The sequence below is a fragment of the Phyllobates terribilis genome, unplaced genomic scaffold (assembly GCF_046119375.1).
Source record: "Phyllobates terribilis strain yellow unplaced genomic scaffold, ASM4611937v1 Scaffold_23__1_contigs__length_19252631, whole genome shotgun sequence".
Lineage (NCBI taxonomy): Eukaryota > Metazoa > Chordata > Amphibia > Anura > Dendrobatidae > Phyllobates > Phyllobates terribilis.
Genome location: NW_027362783.1, coordinates 9,242,851 through 9,260,031, shown reverse-complemented (window position 1 = coordinate 9,260,031; position 17,181 = coordinate 9,242,851).

The window sequence follows — 17,181 nt, the reverse complement described above, 5'->3', positions numbered from 1 at the left end:
GCACGTCTCTTCCAAGGGGCATTTAAACCGTCTTGTTAAGCTACTGCGACCTGCACGTCTCTTTCAAGGGGCATTTAAACCGTCTTGTTAAGCTACTGCGACCTCCACCGCTCATCCAAGGGGCATTGAAACCGTCTTGTTAAGCTACTGCGCCCTGCACGTCTCTTCCAAGTGGCATTTTAACCGTCTTGTTAAGCTACTGCGATCTGCACGTCTCTTCCAAGGGGCATTTAAACCGTCTTGCTAAGCTACTGCGACCTGCTCTTCTATTCCAAGGGGCATTTAAACCGTCTTGTTAAGCTAATGCGACCTGCACGTCTCTTGGAAGGCGCATTTAAACTGTCTTTTTAAGCTACTGCGACTTGCATGTCTGTTCCAAGGGGCATTTAAATTGTCTTGTTAAGCTAATGTAACCTCCACCACTTTTCCAAGGGGCATTTAAACTGTCTTGTTAAGCTACTGCGACCTGCATGTCTCTTCCAAGGAGCATTTAAACCATCTTGTTAAGTCACTGCTACCTGCACGTCTCTTCCAAGGGGCATTTAAACCATCTTGTTAAGTTGCTGCGACCTGCATGTCTCTTCCAAGGGGCATTTAAACTGTCTTGTTAAGCTACTGCGACATCCACCGCACTTCCAAGCGGCATTTAAACGGTCTTGTGAAGCTACTGCGACCTGCACCTCTCTTTCAAGGGGCATTTAAACTGTCTTATTAAGCTACTGCGACCTGCACCTCTGTTCCAAGGGGCATTTAAACCATCTTGTTAAACTACTGCGACCTGCACGTCTCTTCCAAGGGGCATTTAAACCGTCTTGTTAAGCTACTGCGACCTGCACGTCTCTTCCAAGTGGCATTTAAACCGTCTTGTTCAGCTACTGCGCCCTGCACGTCTCTTCCAAGGGGCATTTAAACTGTCTTGTTAAGCTACTGCGACCTCCACCTCTCTTCCAAGGGGCATTTAAACCGTCTTATTAAGCTACTGCGACCTGCACATCTCTTCCAAGGGGCATTTAAACCGTCTTATTAAGCTACTGCGAACTGCATGTCTCTTCCAAGGGGCATTGAAACTGTCTTGTTAAGCTACTGCGACCTCCACCACTCTTCCAAGGGGCATTTAAACCGTCTTGTTAAGCTACTGCGCCCTGCACGTCTCTTCCAAGTGGCATTTAAACCGTCTTGTTCAGCTACTGCGACCTGCACGTCTCTTCCAAGGGGCATTTAAACTGTCTTGTTAAGCTACTGCAACCTCCACCTCTCTTCCAAGGGGCATTTAAACCGTCTTATTAAGCTACTGCGACCTGCACATCTCTTCCAAGGGGCATTTAAACCATCTTATTAAGCTACTGCGAACTGCATGTCTCTTCCAAGGGGCATTTAAACAGTCTTGTTAAGCTACTGCGACCTGCAAGCCTCTTCCAAGGGGCATTTAAACCGTCTTGGTAATCTACTGCGACCTGCAAGCCTATTCCAAGGGGCATTTAAACCCTCTTGTTAAGCTGCTGCGACCTGCACGTCTCTTCCAAGGGGGATTTAAGCCATCTTCTTAAGCTACTGCGACCTGCATGTCTCTACCAAGGGACATTTAAAACGTCTTTTAAGCTACTGCGACCTGCACGTCTCTTCCAAGGGATATTTAAACTGTCTTGTTAAGCTACTGCGACCTCCACCGCTCTTCCAAGGGGCATTTAAACTGTCTTGTTAAGCTACTGCGAGCTGCACGTCTCTTCCAAGGGACATTTAAGTCGTCTTGGTAAGCTACTGCGACCTGCAAGCCTCTCCCAAGGGGCATTTAAACTGTCTTGTTAAGCTACTGTGACCTGCACGTCTCTTCCAAGGGGCATTTAAATCGTCTTGGTAAGCTACTGCGACCTGCAAGCCACTTCCAAGGGGCATTTAAACCCTCTTGTTAAGCTACTGCGACCTGCATGTCTCTTCCAAGGGGCATTTTAACTGTCTTTTTAAGCTACTGCGACCTCCACCGCTCTTCCAAGGGGCATTTAAACCATCTTGTTAAGCTACTGCGACCTGCACGTCTCTTCCAAGGGGCATTTAAACCGTCTTGGTAAGCTACTGCGACCTGCAAGCCTCTTCCAAGGGGCATTTAAACCGTCTTTATAAGCTGCTACGAACTGCATGTCTCTTCCAAGGGGCATTTAAACCATCTTGTTAAGCTACTGCGACCTCCAACGCTCTTCCAAGGGGAATTTAAACCATCTTGTTAAGCTACTGCGACCTGCACGTCTCTTCCAAGGGGCATTTAAACGGTCTTGTTAAGCTACTGCGACCTGTACGTCTCTTACAAGGGGCATTTAAACTGTCTTGTTAAGCTACTGCGACCTCCACCGCTCTTCCAAGGGGCATTTAAACCATCTTGTTAAGCTACTGCGACCTCCACGTCTCTTCCAAGGGGCATTTAAAACGTCTTGTTAAGCTACTGCGACCTGCTCGTCTCTTCCAAGGAGCATTTAAACTGTCTTGTTAAGCTACTGCGACTTGCACGTCTCTTCCAAGGCGCATTTAAACCGTCTTTTTAAGCTTCTGCGACTTGCACGTCTCTTCCAAGGGTCATTTAAACCGTCTTGTTAAGCTACTGCGACCTGCACGTCTGTTCCATGGGGCATTTAAACCGTCTTGTTAAGCTAATGCGACCTCCACCCCTCCTCCAAGGGGCATTTCAACTGTCTTGTTAAGCTACTGCGACCTGCACGTCTCTTCCAAGGGGCATTTTAATCGCCTTGGTAAGCTACTGATTCCTGCAAGCCTCTTCCAAGGGGCATTTAAACCATCTTGTTAAGCTACTGCAGACTGCATGTCTCTTCCAAGGGGCATTTAAACCGTCTTGTTAAGCTACTGCGACTTGCCTGTCTCTACCAAAGGGCATTTAAACGGTCTTGTTAAGCTACTGTAACCTCCACCACTTTTCCAAGGGGCATTTAAACCGTCTTGTTGAGCTACTGCGACCTGCACGTCTCTTCCAAGGGGCATTTAAACCGTCTTGTTAAGCTACTGCGACCTGCATGTCTCTACCAATTGACATTTAAAACGTCTTTTAAGCTTCTGCGACCTGCACGTCTCTTCCAAGGGGTATTTAAACAGTCTTGTTAAGGTGCTGCGACCTGCATGTCCTTCCAAGGGGCATTTAAACCGTCTTGTTAAGCTACTGTAACCTCCACTCATTTTCCAAGGGGCATATAAACCGTCTTGTTAACCTACTGTGACCTGCACATCTCTTCCAAGGGGCTTTTAAAACGCTTTGTTAAGCTACTGCGACCTGCATGTCTCTTCCAAGGGGCATTTAAACCGTCTTGTTAAGCTACTGCGACCTGCACGTCTCTTCCAAGGGGCATTTAAACCATCATGTTAAGCTGCTGCGACCTGCGTGTCTCTTCCAAGGGGCATTGAAACCGTCATGTTAAGCTACTGCGACCTCCTCCGCACTTCCAAGGGGCATTTAAACCGTCTTGTTAAGCTACTGCGACCTGCACGTCTCTTCCAAGTGGCATTTAAACCATCTTGTTAAGCTACTGCGACATGCACGTCTCTTCCAAGGGGCATTTAAACTGTTTTGTTTTTCTACTGCGACCTCCACCTATCTTCTAAGGGGCATTTAAACCGTCTTATTAAGCTACTGCGACCTGCACATCTCTTCCAAGGGGCATTTAAACAGTCTTGTTAAGCTTCTGTGGCCTGCATGTCTCTTCTAAGGGGCATTTAAACCGTCTTGCTAAGCTACTGCGACTTGCACGTCTCTTCCAAGGGGCATTTAAACCGTGTTGTTAAGCTACTGTAACCTCCACCAATTTTCCAAGGGGCATATAAACCGTCTTGTTAAGCTACTGCGACCTGCACATCTCTTCCAAGGGGCTTTTAAACAGTCTTGTTAAGCTACTGCGACCTTCACGTCTCTTCCAAGGGGCATTTAAACTGTCTTGTTAAGCTACTGCGACGTCCACCGCTCTTCCAAGGGGCATTTAAACCGTCTTGTTAAGCTACTGCGACCTGCACGTCTCTTCCAACTGGCATTTAAACCATTTTGGTAAGCTACTGCGACCTGCAAGCCTATTCCAAGGGGCATTTAAACCCTCTTGTTAAGTTTCTGTGACCTGCACGTCTCTTCCAATGGGCATTTAAACCGTCTTATTAAGCCACTGCGACCTGCACGTCTCTTCCAAGGGGCATTTAAACCGTCTTGTTAAGCTGCTGCGACCTGCATGTCTCTTCCAAGGGGCATTTAAACGGTCTTGTTAAGCTACTGTAACCTCCACCACTTTTCCAAGGCGCATCCCAACAGTCTTGATAAGCTACTGCGAACTGCATGTCTCTTCCAAGGGGCATTTAAACCGTCTTGTTAAGCTGCTGTGACCTGCATGTCTTTTGAAGGGGCATTTAAACCATCTTGTTAAGCTACTGCGACCTCCACCGCATTTCCAATGGGCATTTAAACCGTCTTGTTAAGCTACTGCGACCTGCACATCTCTTTCAAGGGGCATTTAAACTGTCTTGTTAAGCTACTGCGACCTCCACCGCTCTTCCAAGAGGCATTTAAACCTTCTTGTTAAGCTACTGCGACCAGCACGTCTCTTCCAAGGCGCATTTAAACCCTCTTGTTAAGCTACTGCGACTTGCACGTCTCTTCCAAGGGGTCATTTAAACCGTCTTGTTAAGCCACAGCTACCTGCACGTCTCTTCAAAGTGGCATTTAAGCCATCTTGTTAAGCTGCTGCGACCTGCATGTCTCTTCCAAGGGGCATTTAAACCCGCTTGTTAAGCTACTGCAACCTGCACGTCTCTTCCAAGGGGGATTTAAACCGTCTTGTTTAGCTAGTGCGACCTGCACGTCTCTTCAAAGGGGTATTTAAACCATCTTGTTAAGCTACTACGACCTGCTTGTCTCTTCCAAGGGGCATTTAAACCGTCATGTTAAGCTACTGCCACCTGCACGTCTCTTCCAAGGCTCATTTAAACCGTGTTTTTAAGCTACTGCGACTTGCACGTCTCTTCCAAGGGTCATTTAAACCGTCTTGTTAAGCTACTGCGACCTGCATGTCTCTTCCAAGGGGCATTTAAACCGTCTTGTTAAGCTACTGCGACTGGCATGTCTCTTCCAAGGGGCATTTAAACCGTCTTGTTAAGCCACTGCGACCTGCACGTCTCTTCCAAGGGGCATTTAAACCATCTTTTTAAGCTGATGGGAACTGCATGTCTCTCCCAAGGGGCATTTAAACCAACTTGTTATGCTACTGCGACCTCCACCGCTCTTCCAAAGGGCATTTAAACCATCTTGCTAAGCTTCTGCTATCTGCACGTCTCTTCCAAGAGGCATTTCAACCGTCTTGGTAATCTACTGCGACCTGCAAGCCTATTCCAAGGGGCATTTAAACCCTCTTGTTAAGCTACTGCGACCTGCACGTTTCTTCCAAGGGGGATTTAAACCGTATTGTTAAGCTACTGCGACCTGCACGTCTCTTCCAAGGTGCATTTAAACCGTCTTGTTAAGCTACTGCGACCTGCACGTCTCTTCCAAGGGGCATTTAAACCATCTTATTAAGCTACTGCGACCTCCACCGCTCTTCCAAGGGGCATTTAAACTGTCTTGTTAAGCTACTGCGACCTCCACCTCTCTTCCAAGGTGCATTTAAACCATCTTATTAAGCTACTGCGACCTGCACATCTCTTCCAAGGGGCATTTAAACCGTCTGATTAAGCTACTGAGACCTGCACGTCTCTTCCAAGGGGCATTTAAACTGTCTTGTTAAGCTAATGCTACCTCCACCTCTCTTCCAAGGGGCATTTAAACTGTCTTGTTAAGCTAATGCTACCTCCACCTCTCTTCCAAGGGGCATTTAAACCGTCTTATTAAGCTACTGCGACCTGCACATCTCTTCCAAGGGGCATTTAAACCGTCTTGTTAAGCTACTGCGACCTTCACGTCTCTTCCAAGGGGCATTTAAACTGTCTTGTTAAGCTACTGCGACCTCCACCGCTCTTTCAAAGGGGCATTTAAACCGTTTGTTAAGCTACTGCGACCTGCAAGCCTATTCCAAGGGGCATTTAAACCCTCTTGTTATGTTTCTGAGACCTGCACGTCTCTTCCAAGAGGCATTTAAACCGTCTTGTTAAGCCACTGCGACCTGCATGTCTCTTCCAAGGGGCATTTAAACCATCGTGATAAGCTACTGCGACCTCCACCGCACTTCCAAGGGGCATTTAAACCGTCTTGCTAAGCTACTGCGACCTGCACATCTCTTCCAAGGGGCATTTAAACCGTCTTGTTAAACTACTGCGACCTTCACGTCTCTTCCAAGGGGCATTTAAACTGTCTTGTTAAGCTACTGCGACCTCCACCGCTCTTCCAAGGGGCATTTAAACCGTCTTGTTAAGCTACTGTAACCTCCACCACTTTTCCAAGGGGCATCTCAACAGTCTTGTTAAGCTACTGCGACCTGCACGTCTCTTCCAAGGGGCATTTAAACCGTCCTGTTAAGCTACTGCTACCTGCATGTCTCTTCCAAGGGGCATTTAAACCGTCTTGTTAAGCTATTGTGACCTCCACCGCTCTTCCAAGGGGCATTTAAACCATCTTGTTAAGCTACTGCGACCTACACGTCTCTTCCAAGGGGCATTTAAACCGTCTTATTAAGCTACTGCGACCAGCACGTCTCTTCCAAGGGGCATTTAAACTGTCTTGTTAAGCTACTGCGACCTGCACGTCTCTTCCAAGGGGCATTTAAACTGTCTTGTTAAGCTACTGTGACCTCCACCGCTCTTCCAAGGGGCATTTAAACCATCTTGTTAAGCTACTACGACCTGCACGTCTCTTCCAAGGGGGCTTTAAACTGTCTTGTTAAGCGACTGCGACCTGCACTTCTCTTCCAAGGGGCATTTAAACCGTCTTGTTAAGCTACTGCGACCTGCTCGTCTCTTCCAAGGGGCACTTAAACCGTCTTGTTAAGCTACTGCGACTTGCACGTCTCTTCCTAGGGAAATTTAAACCGTCTTGTTAAGCTACTGCGACCTGCATGTCTCTACCAAGGGACATTGAAACCGTCTTGTTAAGCTACTGCGACCTGCACGTCTCTTCCAAGGGGCAATTAAACAATCTTGTTAAGATTCTGCGACCTGCATGTCTCTTCCAAGGGGCATTTAAACCGTCTTGTTAAGCTACTGCGACCTCCACCGCTCTTCCAAGGGGCATTTAAATTGTCTTGTTAAGCTACTGCGACCTGCACGTCTCTTCCAAGGGGCATTTAAATCGTCTTGGTAAGCTACTGCGTCCTGCAAGCCTCTTCCAAGGGGCATTTAACCCTTCTTGTTAAGTTACTGCTACCTGCACGTCTCTTCCATTGGGCATTTAAACCGTCTTGTTAAGCTACTGCGACCTGCACGTCTTTTCCAAGGGGGATTTAAACCGTCTTGTTAAGCTACTGCGACCTGCACGTCTTTTCCAAGGGGCATTTACACCGTCTTGTTAAGCTACTGTGACTTGCACGTCTCTTCCAAGGGACATTTAAACGGACTTGTTAAGCTACTGCGAACTAAACCGTTCTTCCAAGGGGCATTTAAACCATCTTGTTAAGCTACTGCTGCCTGCACGTCTCCTCCAAGGGGCATTTAAACCGTCTTGTTAAGCTACTGCGACCTGCACGTCTTTTCCAAGGGGCATTTACACCGTCTTGTTAAGCTACTGTGACTTGCACGTCTCTTCCAAGGGACATTTAAACGGACTTGTTAAGCTCCTGCGACCTGCACGTCTCTTCCAAGGGGCATTTAAACCGTCTTATTAAGCTACTGTAACCTCCACCACTTTTCCAAGGGGCATTTAAACGGTCTTGTTAAGCTACTGCGACCTGCACTTCTCTTCCATGGGGCATTTAAACCGTCTTGTTAAGCTACTGAGACCTGCATGTCTCTACCAAGGGACATTTAAAACGTCTTTTAAGCTACTGCTACCTGCACGTCTCTTCCAAGGGGTATTTAAACAGTCTTGTTAAGGTGCTGCGACCTGTACGTCTCTTCCAAGGGGCATTTAAACCGTCTTGTTAAGCTACTGCGACCTCCACCGCACTTCCAAGGGACATTTAAACCGTCTTGTTAAGCTACTGCGACCTCCGCCGCACTTCCAAGGGACATTCAAACCGTCCTGTTAAGCTACTGCTACCTGCAGGTCTCTTCCAAGGGGCATTTAAACCGTCTTATTAAGCTACTGAGACCTGCACGTCTCTTCCAAGGGGCATTTAAACTGTCTTGTTAAGCTAATGCTACCTCCACCTCTCTGCCAAGGGGCATTTAAACCGTCTTATTAAGCTACTGCGACCTGCACATCTCTTCCAAGGGGCATTTAAACCGTCTTGTTAAGCTACTGCGACCTTCACGTCTCTTCCAAGGCGCATTTAAACTGTCTTGTTAAGCTACTGCGACCTCCACCGCTCTTCCAAGGTGCATTTAAACCATCTTATTAAGCTACTGCGACCTGCACATCTCTTCCAAGGGGCATTTAAACCGTCTGATTAAGCTACTGAGACCTGCACATCTCTTCCAAGGGGCATTTAAACCGTCTTGTTAAGCTACTGCGACCTTCACGTCTCTTCCAAGGGGCATTTAAACTGTCTTGTTAAGCTACTGCGACCTCCACCGCTCTTTCAAGGGGCATTTAAACCGTTTGTTAAGCTACTGCGACCTGCAAGCCTATTCCAAGTGGCATTTAAACCCTCTTGTTATGTTTCTGAGACCTGCACGTCTCTTCCAAGAGGCATTTAAACCGTCTTGTTAAGCCACTGCGACCTGCATGTCTCTTCCAAGGGGCATTTAAACCATCTTGATAAGCTACTGCGACCTCCACCGCACTTCCAAGGGGCATTTAAACCGTCTTGCTAAGCTACTGCGACCTGCACATCTCTTCCAAGGGGCATTTAAACCGTCTTGTTAAACTACTGCGACCTTCACGTCTCTTCCAAGGGGCATTTAAACTGTCTTGTTAAGCTACTGCGACCTCCACCGCTCTTCCAAGGGGCATTTAAACCGTCTTGTTAAGCTACTGTAACCTCCACCACTTTTCCAAGGGGCATCTCAACAGTCTTGTTAAGCTACTGCGACCTGCACGTCTCTTCCAAGGGGCATTTAAACCGTCCTGTTAAGCTACTGCTACCTGCATGTCTCTTCCAAGGGGCATTTAAACCGTCTTGTTAAGCTATTGTGACCTCCACCGCTCTTCCAAGGGGCATTTAAACCATCTTGTTAAGCTACTGCAACCTACACGTCTCTTCCAAGGGGCATTTAAACCGTCTTATTAAGCTACTGCGACCAGCACGTCTCTTCCAAGGGGCATTTAAACTGTCTTGTTAAGCTACTGCGACCTGCACGTCTCTTCCAAGGGGCACTTAAACTGTCTTGTTAAGCTACTGTGACCTCCACCGCTCTTCCAAGGGGCATTTAAACCATCTTGTTAAGCTACTACGACCTGCACGTCTCTTCCAAGGGGGCTTTAAACTGTCTTGTTAAGCTACTGCGACCTGCACGTCTCTTCCAAGGGGCATTTAAACCGTCTTGTTAAGCTACTGCGACCTGCTCGTCTCTTCCAAGGGGCACTTAAACCCTCTTGTTAAGCTACTGCGACTTGCACGTCTCTTCCAATGGAAATTTAAACCGTCTTGTTAAGCTACTGCGACCTGCACGTCTCTTCCATGGGGCATTTAAACCGTCTTGTTAAGCTACTGCGACCTGCATGTCTCTACCAAGGGACATTGAAACCGTCTTGTTAAGCTACTGCGACCCGCACGTCTCTTCCAAGGGGCAATTAAACAATCTTGTTAAGATGCTGCGACCTGCATGTCTCTTCCAAGGGGCATTTAAACCGTCTTGTTAAACTACTGCGACCTCCACCGCTCTTCCAAGGGGCATATAAATTGTCTTGTTAAGCTACTGCGAAATGCACGTCTCTTCCAAGGGGCATTTAAATCGTCTTGGTAAGCTACTGCGTCCTGCAAGCCTCTTCCAAGGGGCATTTAACCCTTCTTGTTAAGTTACTGCTACCTGCACGTCTCTTCCATTGGGCATTTAAACTATCTTGTTAAGCTACTGCGAACTAAACCGTTCTTCCAAGGGGCATTTAAACCATCTTGTTAAGCTACTGCTGCCTGCACGTCTCTTCCAAGGGACATTTAAACGGTCTTGTTAAGCTCCTGCGACCTGCACGTCTCTTCCAAGGGGCATTTAAACCGTCTTATTAAGCTACTGTAACCTCCACCACTTTTCCAAGGGGCATTTAAACGGTCTTGTTAAGCTACTGCGACCTGCACTTCTCTTCCATGGGGCATTTAAACCGTCTTGTTAAGCTACTGAGACCTGCATGTCTCTACCAAGGGACATTTAAAACTTCTTTTAAGCTACTGCTACCTGCACGTCTCTTCCAAGGGGTATTTAAACAGTCTTGTTAAGGTGCTGCGACCTGTACGTCTCTTCCAAGGGGCATTTAAACCGTCTTGTTAAGCTACTGCGACCTCCACCGCACTTCCAAGGGACATTTAAACCGTCTTGTTAAGCTACTGCGACCTCCGCCGCACTTCCAAGGGACATTTAAACCGTCCTGTTAAGCTACTGCTACCTGCAGGTCTCTTCCAAGGGGCATTTAAACCGTCTTATTAAGCTACTGAGACCTGCACGTCTCTTCCAAGGGGCATTTAAACTGTCTTGTTAAGCTAATGCTACCTCCACCTCTCTGCCAAGGGGCATTTAAACCGTCTTATTAAGCTACTGCGACCTGCACATCTCTTCCAAGGGGCATTTAAACCGTCTTGTTAAGCTTCTGCGACCTTCACGTCTCTTCCAAGGGGCATTTAAACTGTCTTGTTAAGCTACTGCGACCTCCACCGCTCTGCCAAGGTGCATTTAAACCGTCTTGTTAAGCTACTGCGACCTGCACGTCTCTTCCAAGGGGCATTTAAACCATCTTGGTAAGCTACTGCGACCTGCAAGCCTATTCCAAGGGGCATTTAAACCCTCTTGTTAAGTTTCTGTGACCTGCACGTCTCTTCCAAGGTGCATTTAAACCGTCTTATTAAGCCACTGCGACCTGCACGTCTCTTCCAAGGGGCATTTAAACCGTCTTGTTAAGCTGCTGCGACCTGCATGTCTCTTCCAAGGGGCATTTAAACCATCATGTTAAGCTACTGCGACCTCCACCGCATTTCCAAGTTGCATTTAAACCGTCTTGTTAAGCTACTGCGACCTGCACGTCTCTTTCAAGCGGCATTTAAACTGTCTTGTTAAGCTACTGCGACCTCCACCGCTCTTCCAAGGGGCATTTAAACCATCTTGTTAAGCTACTGCGACCTGCACGTCTCTTTCAAGGGGCATTTAAACTGTCTTGTTAAGCTACTGCGACCTCCACCGCTCTTTCAAGGGGCATTTAAACTGTCTTGTTAAGCTACTGCGACCTGCACGTCTCTTCCAAGTGGCATTTAAACCGTCTTGTTAAGCTACTGCGACCTGCACGCCTCTTCCAAGGGGCATTTAAACTGTCTTTTTAAGTTACTGTGACCTCCACCTCTCTTTCAAGGGGCATTTAAACCGTCTTATTAAGCTACTGCGACCTGCACATCTCTTCCAAGGGGCATTTAAACTGTCTTGTTAAGCTTCTGCGACCTCCACCGCTCTTCCAAGGGGCATTTAAACCGTCTTGTTAAGCTACTGCGACCTCCACCGCTCTTTCAAGGGGCATTTAAACTGTCTTGTTAAGCTACTGCGACCTCCACCGCTCTTTCAAGGGGCATTTAAACCGTCTTGTTAAGCTACTGCGACCTCCACCGCTCTTTCAAGGGGCATTTAAACTGTCTTGTTAAGCTTCTGCGACCTCCACCGCTCTTCCAAGGGGCATTTAAACCGTCTTGTTAAGCTACTGCGACCTCCACCGCTCTTTCAAGGGGCATTTAAACTGTCTTGTTAAGCTACTGCGACCTCCACCGCTCTTTCAAGGGGCATTTAAACTGTCTTGTTAAGCTACTGCGACCTGCACGTCTCTTCCAAGTGGCATTTAAACCGTCTTGTTAAGCTACTGCGACCTGCACGCCTCTTCCAAGGGGCATTTAAACTGTCTTTTTAAGTTACTGTGACCTCCACCTCTCTTTCAAGGGGCATTTAAACCGTCTTATTAAGCTACTGCGACCTGCACATCTCTTCCAAGGGGCATTTAAACTGTCTTGTTAAGCTTCTGCGACCTCCACCGCTCTTCCAAGGGGCATTTAAACCGTCTTGTTAAGCTACTGCGACCTGCTCGTTTATTCCAAGGGGCATTTAAACTGTCTTGTTAAGCTACTGTGACCAGCATGTCTCTTCCAAGGGGCATTTAAACCATCTTGTTAAGCCACTGCTACCTGCACGTCTCTTCAAAGTGGCATTTAAGCTGTCTTGTTAAGCTGCTGCGACCTGCATGTCTCTTACAGGGGGCATTTAAACCATCTTGTTAAGCTACTGCACCCTCCACCGCACTTCCAAGTGGCATTTAAACCGTCTTGTTAAGCTACTGCGACTTGCACGTCTTTTTAAGCTGCTGCGACCTGCATGTCTCTTCCAAGGGGCATTTAAACCATCTTGTTAAGCTACTGCGACCTACACCGCTCTTCCAAGGGGCATTTAAACCGTCTTGTTAAGCTACTGCGAACTGCACGTCTCTTCCAAGTGGCATTTAAAGCGTCTTGTTAAGCTAATGCGACCTGCACGTCTTTTCCAAGGGGCATTTAAACTGTATTTTTAAGTTACTGTGACCTCAACCTCTCTTCCAAGGGGCATTTAAACCGTCTTATTAAGCTACTGCGACCTGCACATCTCTTCCAAGGGGCATTTAAACCGTCTTATTAAGCTTCTGCAACCTGCACGTCTCTTCCAAGGGGCATTTAAACTGTCTTGTTAAGTTTCTGCGACCTCCACCGCTCTTCCAAGGGGCATTTAAACCGTCTTGTTAAGCTACTGCGACCAGCACGTCTCTTCCAAGGCTCATTTAAACCGTCTTTTTAAGCTTCTGCGACTTGAACGTCTCTTCCAAGGGGCATTTAAACCGTCTTGTTAAGCTACTATAACCTCCACCACTTTTCCAAGGGGCATCTCAACAGTCTTGTTAAGCTACTGCGACCTGCACGTCTCTTCCAAGGGGCATTTAAACCTTCTTGTTAAGCTACTGCTACCTGCATGTCTCTTCCAAGGGGCATTTAAACCATCTTGTTAAGCTACTGTGACCTCCACCGCTCTTCCAAGGGGCATTTAAACCATCTTGTTAATCTACTGCGACCTGCACATCTCTTCCAAGCAGCATTTAAACAGTCTAATTAAGCTACTGCGACCTGCACGTCTCTTCAAAGGGGCATTTAAACCGTCTTGTTAAGCTACTGCGACCTGCACGTCTCTTTCAAGGGGGACTTAAACTGTCTTGTTAAGCTACTGCGACCTCCACCGTTCTTCGAAGGGGCATTTAAACCGTCTTGTTAAGCTACTGCGACCTGCACGTCTCTTCCAAGGGGCATTTAAACCGTCTTGTTAAGCTACTGCGACCTGCACGTCTCTTCCAAGTGTCAATTAAACCGTCTTGTTAAGCTACTGCGACCTGCATGTCTCTTCCAAGGGGCATTTAAACCGTCTTGTTAAGCTACTGTGACCTCCACCGCTCTTCCAAGGGGCATTTAAACCATCTTGTTAAGCTACTGCGACCTGCAGGTCTCTTCCAAGGGGCATTTAAACCCTCTTATTAAGCTACTGAGACCTGCACGTCTCTTCCAAGGGGCATTTATTTAAACTGTCTTGTTAAGCTAATGCTACCTCCACCTTTCTTCCAAGGGGCATTTAAACCGTCTTATTAAGCTACTGCGACCTGCACATCTCTTCCAAGGGGCATTTAAACCCTCTTGTTAAGCTACTGCGACCTGCACGTCTCTTCCAAGGGGCTTTTAAACCGTCTTGTTAAGCTACTGCGACCTGCATGTCTCTTTCAAGGTGCATTTAAACCGTCTTGTTAAGCCTCGGCGACCTGCACGTCTCTTCCAAGTGGCATTTAAACCGTCTTTTTAAGCTGCTGCAAACTGCATGTCTCTTCCAAGGGGCATTTAAACCATCGTGTTAAGCTTCTGCGACCTCCACCGCTCTTCCAAGGGGCATTTAAACCATCTTGTTAAGCTTCTGCGACCTGCACGTCTCTTCCATGGCGCATTTAAACAGTCTTTTTACGCTACTGTGACTTGAACGTCTCTTCCAAGGGGCATTTAAACCCTCTTATTAAGCTCCTGCGACCTGCTCGTCTCTTGAAAGGGGCATTTAAACCCTCTTGTTAAGCTACTGCGACCTGCACGTCTCTTCCAAGGGGCATTTAAACTGTCTTGTTAAGCTACTGCGACCTCCACCTCTCTTCCAAGGCGCATTTAAACTGTCTTATTAAGCTACTGCGACCTGCACATTTCTTCCAAGGCGCATTTAAACCGTCTTTTTAAGCTACTGTGACTTGAACGTCACTTCCAAGGGGCATTTAAACCGTCTTGTTAAGTTAATGTAACCTCCACCACTTTTCCAAGGGGCATCTCAACAGTCTTGTTAAGCTACTGCAACCTGCACGTCTCTTCAGAGGGGCATTTAAACAGTCTTGTTAAGCTACTGCGACCTGCATGTCTCTTCCAAGGGGCATTTAAACAGTTTTGTTAAGCTACTGCGACCTCCACCGCTCTTCCAAGGGGCATTTAAACCATTTTGTTAAGCTAATGCGACCTGCATGTCTCTTCCAAGGGGCATTTAAACCGTCTTGTTAAGCTACTGTGACCTCCACCGCTCTTCCAAGGGGCATTTAAACCATCTTGTTAAGCTACTGCGACCTGCAGGTCTCTTCCAAGGGGCATTTAAACCCTCTTATTAAGCTACTGAGACCTGCACGTCTCTTCCAAGGGGCATTTATTTAAACTGTCTTGTTAAGCTAATGCTACCTCCACCTTTCTTCCAAGGGGCATTTAAACCGTCTTATTAAGCTACTGCGACCTGCACATCTCTTCCTTGGGGCATTTAAACCCTCTTGTTAAGCTACTGCGACCTGCACGTCTCTTCCAAGGGGCTTTTAAACCGTCTTGTTAAGCTACTGCGACCTGCATGTCTCTTTCAAGGTGCATTTAAACCGTCTTGTTAAGCCTCGGCGACCTGCACGTCTCTTCCAAGTGGCATTTAAACCGTCTTTTTAAGCTGCTGCAAACTGCATGTCTCTTCCAAGGGGCATTTAAACCATCGTGTTAAGCTTCTGCGACCTCCACCGCTCTTCCAAGGGGCATTTAAACCATCTTGTTAAGCTTCTGCGACCTGCACGTCTCTTCCATGGCGCATTTAAACAGTCGTTTTACGCTACTGTGACTTGAACGTCTCTTCCAAGGGGCATTTAAACCCTCTTGTTAAGCTACTGTGACCTGCACGTCTCTTCCAAGGGGCATTTAAACTGTCTTGTTAAGCTACTGCGACCTCCACCTCTCTTCCAAGGGGCATTTAAACTGTCTTATTAAGCTACTGCGACCTGCACATTTCTTCCAAGGCGCATTTAAACCGTCTTTTTAAGCTACTGTGACTTGAACGTCACTTCCAAGGGGCATTTAAACCGTCTTGTTAAGTTAATGTAACCTCCACCACTTTTCCAAGGGGCATCTCAACAGTCTTGTTAAGCTACTGCAACCTGCACGTCTCTTCAGAGGGGCATTTAAACAGTCTTGTTAAGCTACTGCGACCTGCATGTCTCTTCCAAGGGGCATTTAAACAGTCTTGTTAAGCTACTGCGACCTCCACCGCTCTTCCAAGGGGCTTTTAAACCGTCTTGTTAAGCTACTGCGACCTGCACGTCTCTTCCAAGGGGCTTTTAAACCGTCTTGTTAAGCTACTGCGACCTGCATGTCTCTTTCAAGGTGCATTTAAACCGTCTTGTTAAGCCTCGGCGACCTGCACGTCTCTTCCAAGTGGCATTTAAACCGTCTTTTTAAGCTGCTGCAAACTGCATGTCTCTTCCAAGGGGCATTTAAACCATCGTGTTAAGCTTCTGCGACCTCCACCGCTCTTCCAAGGGGCATTTAAACCATCTTGTTAAGCTTCTGCGACCTGCACGTCTCTTCCATGGCGCATTTAAACAGTCGTTTTACGCTACTGTGACTTGAACGTCTCTTCCAAGGGGCATTTAAACCCTCTTGTTAAGCTACTGTGACCTGCACGTCTCTTCCAAGGGGCATTTAAACTGTCTTGTTAAGCTACTGCGACCTCCACCTCTCTTCCAAGGGGCATTTAAACTGTCTTATTAAGCTACTGCGACCTGCACATTTCTTCCAAGGCGCATTTAAACCGTCTTTTTAAGCTACTGTGACTTGAACGTCACTTCCAAGGGGCATTTAAACCGTCTTGTTAAGTTAATGTAACCTCCACCACTTTTCCAAGGGGCATCTCAACAGTCTTGTTAAGCTACTGCAACCTGCACGTCTCTTCAGAGGGGCATTTAAACAGTCTTGTTAAGCTACTGCGACCTGCATGTCTCTTCCAAGGGGCATTTAAACAGTCTTGTTAAGCTACTGCGACCTCCACCGCTCTTCCAAGGGGCATTTAAACCATTTTGTTAAGCTAATGCGACCTGCACGTCTCTTCCAAGGGGCATTTAAACCCTCTTGTTAAGCTTCTGCGACCTGCACGTCTCTTGAAAGGGGCATTTAAACCCTCTTGTTAAGCTACTGCGACCTGCACGTCTCTTCCAAGGGGCATTTAAACTGTCTTGTGAAGCTACTGCGTCCTCCATCTCTCTTCCAAGGGGCATTTAAACCATCTTATTAAGCTACTGCGACCTGCACATCTCTTCGAAGGGGCATTTAAACCGTCTTATTAAGCTACTGCGACCTGCACGTCTCTTCCAAGGGGTATTTAAACTGTCTTGTTAAGCTACTGCGAACTGCACGTCTCTTCCAAGGGGCATTTAAACTGTCTTGTTAAGCCACTGCGACCTTCACCGCTCTTCCTAGGGGCATTTAAACCGTCTTGTAAAGCTACTGCGACCTGAAAGCCTATTCCAAGGGGCATTTAAACACTCTTGTTAAGCTACTGGGACCTGCACGTCTCTTCCAAGGGGGATTTAAACCATCTTGTTAAGCTACTACGACCTGCATGTCTCTTCCAAGGTGCATTTAAACCATCTTGTTAAGCTAC